Here is a 7307-nt window from a genome sequence, read left to right as displayed (position 1 = left end):
ATAATAATATTTCGGTTATAGAGGGTTAGCTTATAAGTCTTAGCACTTCAACAATAGTACCGAATTAACTTTTTTACAGGAAGCAAGCACGCAATCATAAGTGGGGTACGGCCACCATAGGGATGTGTCACACCCCGCCTAGACACTGCCAAACAAACATTACCAAGGAGGGTGCACCACAAGAGAACGATGAACTATCTACACAGAACCACAATGCATACCAGTCTAAGGAAATAAGTGTCGTGGTAACAAAATGAATCATTGCAAAACTAGTAATAAATTCATTACTTTCTGTTGCGACCTCTCAAGTAATCCCTGAGTAGCAACCTTCATCTAGAAACAAGAGCCAGTGTCGAAACTTTAACGTAGCTAGAACACCAATCCACAAGCATCGGCTTGGATCTGTGACAGAAACAAAACATATTCTTCATCTCCATCAACCTGAACTTAGAAATGGAAGAAGAACAACAAAAATAGAAAGTTGTACTTTCATACGCCGCAAGCCACTAAAAAATGTTAATAATACAAGCTTTAAAGTAAGTCTAGGTTTATTTTGCAAATTCTTTATTCCAAAACACTTTTCAAACTTCAAAGCTTAAAGTTTTACAAACCATTTGGAATGATACTTATCGTCTCGATCCATCCGTGAGTTGCTTTGTAACAACTCAAGCAGGAAAGCAAGATTTTAGTTTTATTCATCAATTCTCATTTCCTCTAATAGTTTCTTTTCACTTTCTCAAACATTTCTATCTGTTATCCTCATTTCATATCACTTTATCACACCTTATACCTTGGCTCTTCAAGCTTGTTAATAGTGAAATTTGGTAAGCCCAGAGTAGTCATCGGCTTAGAGTCAACATCGGCTTCGAAGTCCTGAGATTAGCCGATGAGAGTTGTCAAGTCGTCAGTTGTTGGATTCTTGCTATATTCAGTTAAGGAAATTGATCTACTAAAGGAAGCTTATCCAGAAGAGACCGAGTTCAAAGAGAATACGGCATGGCAAGTTATCTATTAATTAGGAATAGTTTGTTAGTTTTCTTTTATCTTTAGGAAAGTGTGTTTAGTACCTATAAGGACTTTATCTTTTCCTTTTATCTTTAGGAAAGTTTCTTTCTTGTCCGACAAGGACTTGTATCAACCCATGGGTATAAATATGTACACTCGGGGTCTATGTAATCTATCGCTATGATCAATACAATTCGGCGCATCGCCACCCTTTTTACTTCTACTTTTGTTTTTACGTTCCGGCGGAACCTGGCACCCGACGCAGGGCTGCATCGTCTTCGATCTCCGGCGAAGGGATAAGTCCAATGTTCCGCCGGTCCAGGCAATTGTATCGTCTACGTTGGCGTCGTTCAAGGTTGCATCAGTACATTCGACCTCTTGGATTACTCTGGTTTGGATAATATATTTGTCTGGCTATTTATCATATGTCTATGTTAATCTAGTCCAAGCATCTCAATTTAGCTCTATCGGCTGTCTCTTACTTTAGGGTTTCTACCGGTATCGGCAAAATTGCTTTGCTAGATTAGATTAGCCTAGGCATCTACCACCATGAAAATCATCCAACGGCATGATTGTCTAGATATTGTGTTTCTTTTCATACTTAATGCTGCATCAGTTAAGTTTGATCTACTAAGTCGTGCTTAGAACCATAATCTCTAGCCTACTTTTTGACTGCCAATAAGGGTTTCATCGGGGTTTCAGTCGGTGAGTTATCTGGACGTTGCATCGGCTCATAAGGATTGCATATACATATAAGTTGGATTTAGCCGATGACAACAAAGGTTTCATTGTTTAATCTAATCTTGTAGATTTCATGACATCGGACCTCCAGCCGATGTGTGCTTTAACCTTCGGATCAATGCTTATTTATCATATCAATGCTAGCCGATTGGTTTATACTTGATTATATTGTTATTTTATTACATCATCATCAGCCGATTGTCTTTATATCATTATCTACATTGGACATATAGCCGATTGCTTAAACCCTATCGCTATCGGCTGGTATTGGCATCGGCAATTATCGGCTATCGGCTGGAACCACTCCATCGGCTTGTCAGCCGATCGGCTATTTGATCTACTATTTGCATATCTTGTCAGTTGCAGGATCAAACTGACTGGCACGCTTGCATCTCATCAATCTTTGGACCTGCACAGGAGCTAAGCAGATCTCCTAAGTCGGTGTGTTCATTTTTTCATCAACACAAATTGGCACACCCGGTGGGACCACGAATTTTATATCCACATGTCTGAAGAAGAAGTCAATGCCAAGATCATGGTCACAGTGGAGAATTTAACGGAGGAACAAAATATCGGCTCGGGGGGCAAGCGCATCAGCTTCAGCATGGTGAAGCGCATCAGTATCAGATCATGAAAGCCGATTACAAGATAGGGAAAGAAGATAATTTTGAAGCATGAATTCTCATACTCTAAAACTAGGGGGCATGTGTTAACAATGAAATTTGGTAAGCCCGGAGTAGTCATCGGCTTAGAGTCAGCATCGGCTTCGAAGTCCTGAAATTAGCCGATGAGAGTTGTCAAGTCGTTAGTTGTCGGATTCTTGCTATATTCGGTTAAGGAAATTGATCTACTAAAGGAAGTTTATCCAGAAGAGACCGAGTTCAAAGAGAATACGGCATGGCAAGTTATCTATTAATTAGGAATAGTTTGTTAGTTTCCTTTTATCTTTAGGAAAGTGTGTTTAGTGTCATATAAGGACTTTATCTTTTCCTTTTATCTTTAGGAAAGTTTCTTTCTTGTCCGACAAGGACTTGTATCAACCCATGGGTATAAATATGTACACCCGGGGTCTATGTAATCTATCGCTACGATCAATATAATTTGGCGCATTGCCACCCTTTTTACTTCTACATTTGTTTTTACGTTCCGGCGGAACCTGGCACCCGACGCGGGGCTGCATCGTCTTCGATCTCCGGCGAAGGGATAAGTCCAATGTTCCGCCGGTCCAGGCAATTGTATCGTCTACGTCGGCGTCGTTCAAGGCTGCATCAGTACATTCGACCTCTTGGATTACTCCGGTTTGGATAATATATTTGCCTGGCTATTTAACATATGTCTATGTTGTGGGATCGAGATGTCGACTAGAGGAGGGTGAATAGGCGATTTAAAACTAAATAGCACCTAATCAAAACTAACCTAAGTTGCTAGGCTTAGTGAGGGTCAACTCTAACTAAGCAACTAAGTTATGTTTTGCAAACCTATGGTGATAGTGGCTCAATTATATCTCTAGGAAAGTAAATCACACTCCTATGTCAAAGTTTAGCAATCCTAGGGTGAAATGATCTCTAGTATGTCTCTAGAAATGTAAATTGCACAAATGTAAATGCAACAAGTAAATGAGACAAGGAGACAAGAGATTTTTCACCGAGGTTCGGAAACTCGCCGGTTTCCTACTCCCCGTTGAGGCGAGCCCAACTTCACCACTCAACCACGAAGCCACCGCACGCCTCCTTCGTCAAGGGGTGGGCAAGGCGGGAGCCGGCCCACGGAGAGGACTACCCAAGCCTCGATCACTAGGGTAGTTCTTCCTTCACTCCGAAGGTGGTGAACTCCAAACCACTCACAAACCGGCGCCGGGCCTCCTCCACAATCTTCTCGGAGAGGTCACCGGGCAACTCCTCCACAAGCCGTCTAGGAGGCGGCAACCTCCAAGAGTAACAAGCAATGACCCGGCGTGGAGATGATCAATCAAGTGCCACACTAGCTCTACAATGGAAACAAATGCACTTGACTCTTGGCTAATTAACCCTCTAACACACTAGATGGATGAACACAAAGCTCAAGTGGGTGTGAGAGAGGTGTAAGGGGTGTATGCAATTGAATTGGGTGCCAAGAGAGCCCCCTTGCTGCTGGAGGGGGAGTATTTATACTCCCACCAACCAAAACTAGCCGTTCGGGGCGAAATCCCCCAACTCTGTGCTCTGCCGGTCTGACCGGAGGTATGTGGCCGGTCAGACTGTGCTACTCTGCAACGGCTAGAAAACTAGCCGTTGTAGCCCTGTCAGAGGGCCCCATCGGCCTGGCCGGTCAGACCACCGTTGAGTGGCCGGTCAGACCGGCCTCGGCTCGGTCAGACCACCATCGGCTCGGTCAGACCGAATACGGCTCCGTTGGCTCTGTATCGGCCACCCCGAGCAACACCATCACGGCCTCCAGGGGGCCGGTCTGACCGCGCATGTGCCGCCGGTCAGACCGGCCTTATGCGCCGGTCAGACCGCCGTTTTGTGGCCGGTCAGACCGGCCAGGGCACGCCGGTTAGACCGCCACTATGTGGCCGGTCTGACCGCCCCTGGTCAGGCCGAACCAAGTGCATACAGTGACCAATATATATAGCAAGTGTGTGTTGGATGAAATGTGAGCACAAGTCTAAATGCATAATGACCTAATGTGGCAATTAAAATCATCTCATTGCTAGGTCATTACCCCCCTTGATAGTACGGCGAAACTAAAAATAAACTAGCAAATTTGATCGCCCTACACCTCGATCAATTCTAAATTAAAGCACTAGATTTACCATCTTCTTTCCCTTTGCTTTGCGCCGTCAATTTTAATCCATCGATAGTCATCCGTGCACACACATGACGTGGATCTAACTTAAAATATATCTCAATAGCAATGGTTAGTCCACAATTAGCGCTTGTCATTAATTACCAAAACTAACAACGGGGGCCTAGATGCTTCAATCTCCCCCTTTTTGGTAATTGACGTCAAACACAACAAATATATATAAACAAACATGGAACATATGGACATATATTGCAAAGGAAATCAAAAGCTCCCCCTAAACATGTGCATATCAATCATAGACAACAAATATGGAGCCAATGCACATTTCAACAAGCACAAACACATAAGCAATATTTCAATGTGAACTTCAAGAAATATTCATCCATGAGCATAAGATGGTCACATATATATCAATATCACATATACCATCCATCATCGCACAAGTTCACATCACTTAACCATTCAACTCACATAAGTCACAAATCATCCTAAAAGGGCTCACAAATAAACATAGGCTATTACAAGACTACGAAGGGTCCAAATGACATAGAGTCCAACAAAACGATAAAGAGCACACGATAGAGTAATAGCCCATACCCATACATAATATAGCCCAAACCACCTTAACCTATTAGATATGAGGTGACTAACCTAACTACCACTAGTCCCAACCCACAAGATATAAAGCACACCTAAGGACATTTTTCTCCCCCTTTTGGCATCAAGTACCAAAAAGGTCTTCATCCTTGTGGAGGGGAAGGAGGACGCGCCGAAGAGGAAGCATGGGGAGCATCACGGCGCGATGATAGACAAAAGCTTGGGTGCTCTCCAACATTTGGACTCGAGAATCCAATGCACCCACTCGAGTGTGCAATCTCCCCATGGAAGCATTCAAGTCTCCAACATTAGTGCGCAAGCCACGAACATCCTCATGCAATGCTTCATGCCCGGTAGACAAGCGTTGAATGCTTTCACTTAGGGTATTAATAGCCCCAAGTACCGGGTTGAAGTATTCATTGGGTTGCATTCCAAAGTAAGCATACTGAGGATGAAAGAAAGCATTTGGATCATACCCATGAGGAGGAGGAGGTGCTGAGCTTGAGCTAGCTCCAGGGTGAGAAGAGGGCAGCGTCCTAGGTGCACGGGGAGCTCCAAGCTGAAGGCGGGGCTTGTACTGCTTGTGCTTCTTCAAATTTTGCCTAGCAACCCCAAGCTTGTCTTGAATCAACCTCATGATGTAAGGGGCATAATAGATTCCCTGAGTCGAAGGTCCCCTTGGATATGGCAATCTCTTGCATCATAAGAGACACAATGTCGAACTGACGACCCTGAATGATTGCATCAATGACGTGCCAAGCCACCCCCTTAATGTCATCATTGTTGCCAAGGCGAGGGAGGATAGTGGCTCTCACAATCCTGTTAACCACACTGGGGATAGTCCTCAAGCCGGCAACCTTCCCATGTGTGTACCACGCTCCATCTTCATAGAACTGAGAGAGATAGTCTATGGAGAGCGGATTGTGGGTGTGCTCCTCATGCAAATCATCTCCAAAATCCAAGCGTATGTTGAGGAGCCGCCGGAACTGCCTCCGAGAGATAGAACACTGAAGGGTGTCGGACATCCACTTCATCTCACTATAGTCTCCAGCTACCCACACTGTAGCATAGAACTGCCGTATCAAATCTTTATTGTAGTCTTGCTTGAGGGTCACAATCCGGTCAATGCCAACAGTCTTGAAGAGATCCTGCAAGCTCTCAAACTCTGGAGTCTCATTGATGTCTCTCCAAGAAATCCACTTATACTCTGCAAAAGCTTTCTCTGCATAAACCTGCTCATACACCGTCTTCTGGAAAGCGGTGTGAAACCGGGGATCCGGGGTGTCCCGAGGCCTCAAGAACTGATCATGATGCCTCAAGATGGTATACTGCGATGGATTCCTCATGTTCACCACAAACTGGATGGAGGAATCAATTTTCATCTCATTACTTTGTTCATCCTCATCCTCCCCACTATCACTGACATCATCTCCACTTGCCTCCTCACTAGCACCCTCAACATTTGCCTCAACCTCTTCATCACTTTGAGCGTAATCGTCTCCGCTCGATTCCTCAGGCTCACTCACGGGATCCGGAGTGGGCGCACGACGACCATGGCGAGTGCGGGGAGGCATCACTGTCAAAGAGCAAAGGATGATAGGATATTAGCAATAATTCTAGAAACAATTTGGAGAGGTGAAAATTTGCTTATATCCTGTGGAGGGGTGGTCAGACCGCAGCCAGTAGGGCGGTCAGACCGTCGGCATCAGGCCGGTCAGACCGCCCATGGTGGCCGGTCAGACCGACGGCTGCCAGCCGGTCAGACCGGGCACACACGCCGGTCAGACGGGCGGCTGACCCACGGTCAGACCGCCTGTGGCTCCAGGCAGACCTCCTCCCACAAGTTTAAGCATCCAAAAATTTTCACACCTACACATTTGAGTCTAAAATTTGCTAGAACAATATTGCACAAGATTGGAACATGAACATCAAAGGGTTGAACCTATTTCATCAAGATTGGAACAACTACCCATAGCCCTAGGGTGAAATAGATCGATTTGAGAGAATGCACAAGAGGGAGAGTGATTTACCGGTTGGAGGAGTTGAATCACACTAAGAAACTACCCTCTATTGGTGCAAATCGAAGAACACCACGTGCTTCACCTAGGGTTCCATGCAATGGATCAAAAACTCAACAAAAACACAAACTAATCCATAGAATAGAGAGAGGAAGCGGA

Source organism: Oryza glaberrima, chromosome 7 (assembly GCF_000147395.1).
Source record: "Oryza glaberrima chromosome 7, OglaRS2, whole genome shotgun sequence".
Taxonomy (NCBI): domain Eukaryota; kingdom Viridiplantae; phylum Streptophyta; class Magnoliopsida; order Poales; family Poaceae; genus Oryza; species Oryza glaberrima.
Note: the sequence above shows the minus strand (reverse complement) of the source record.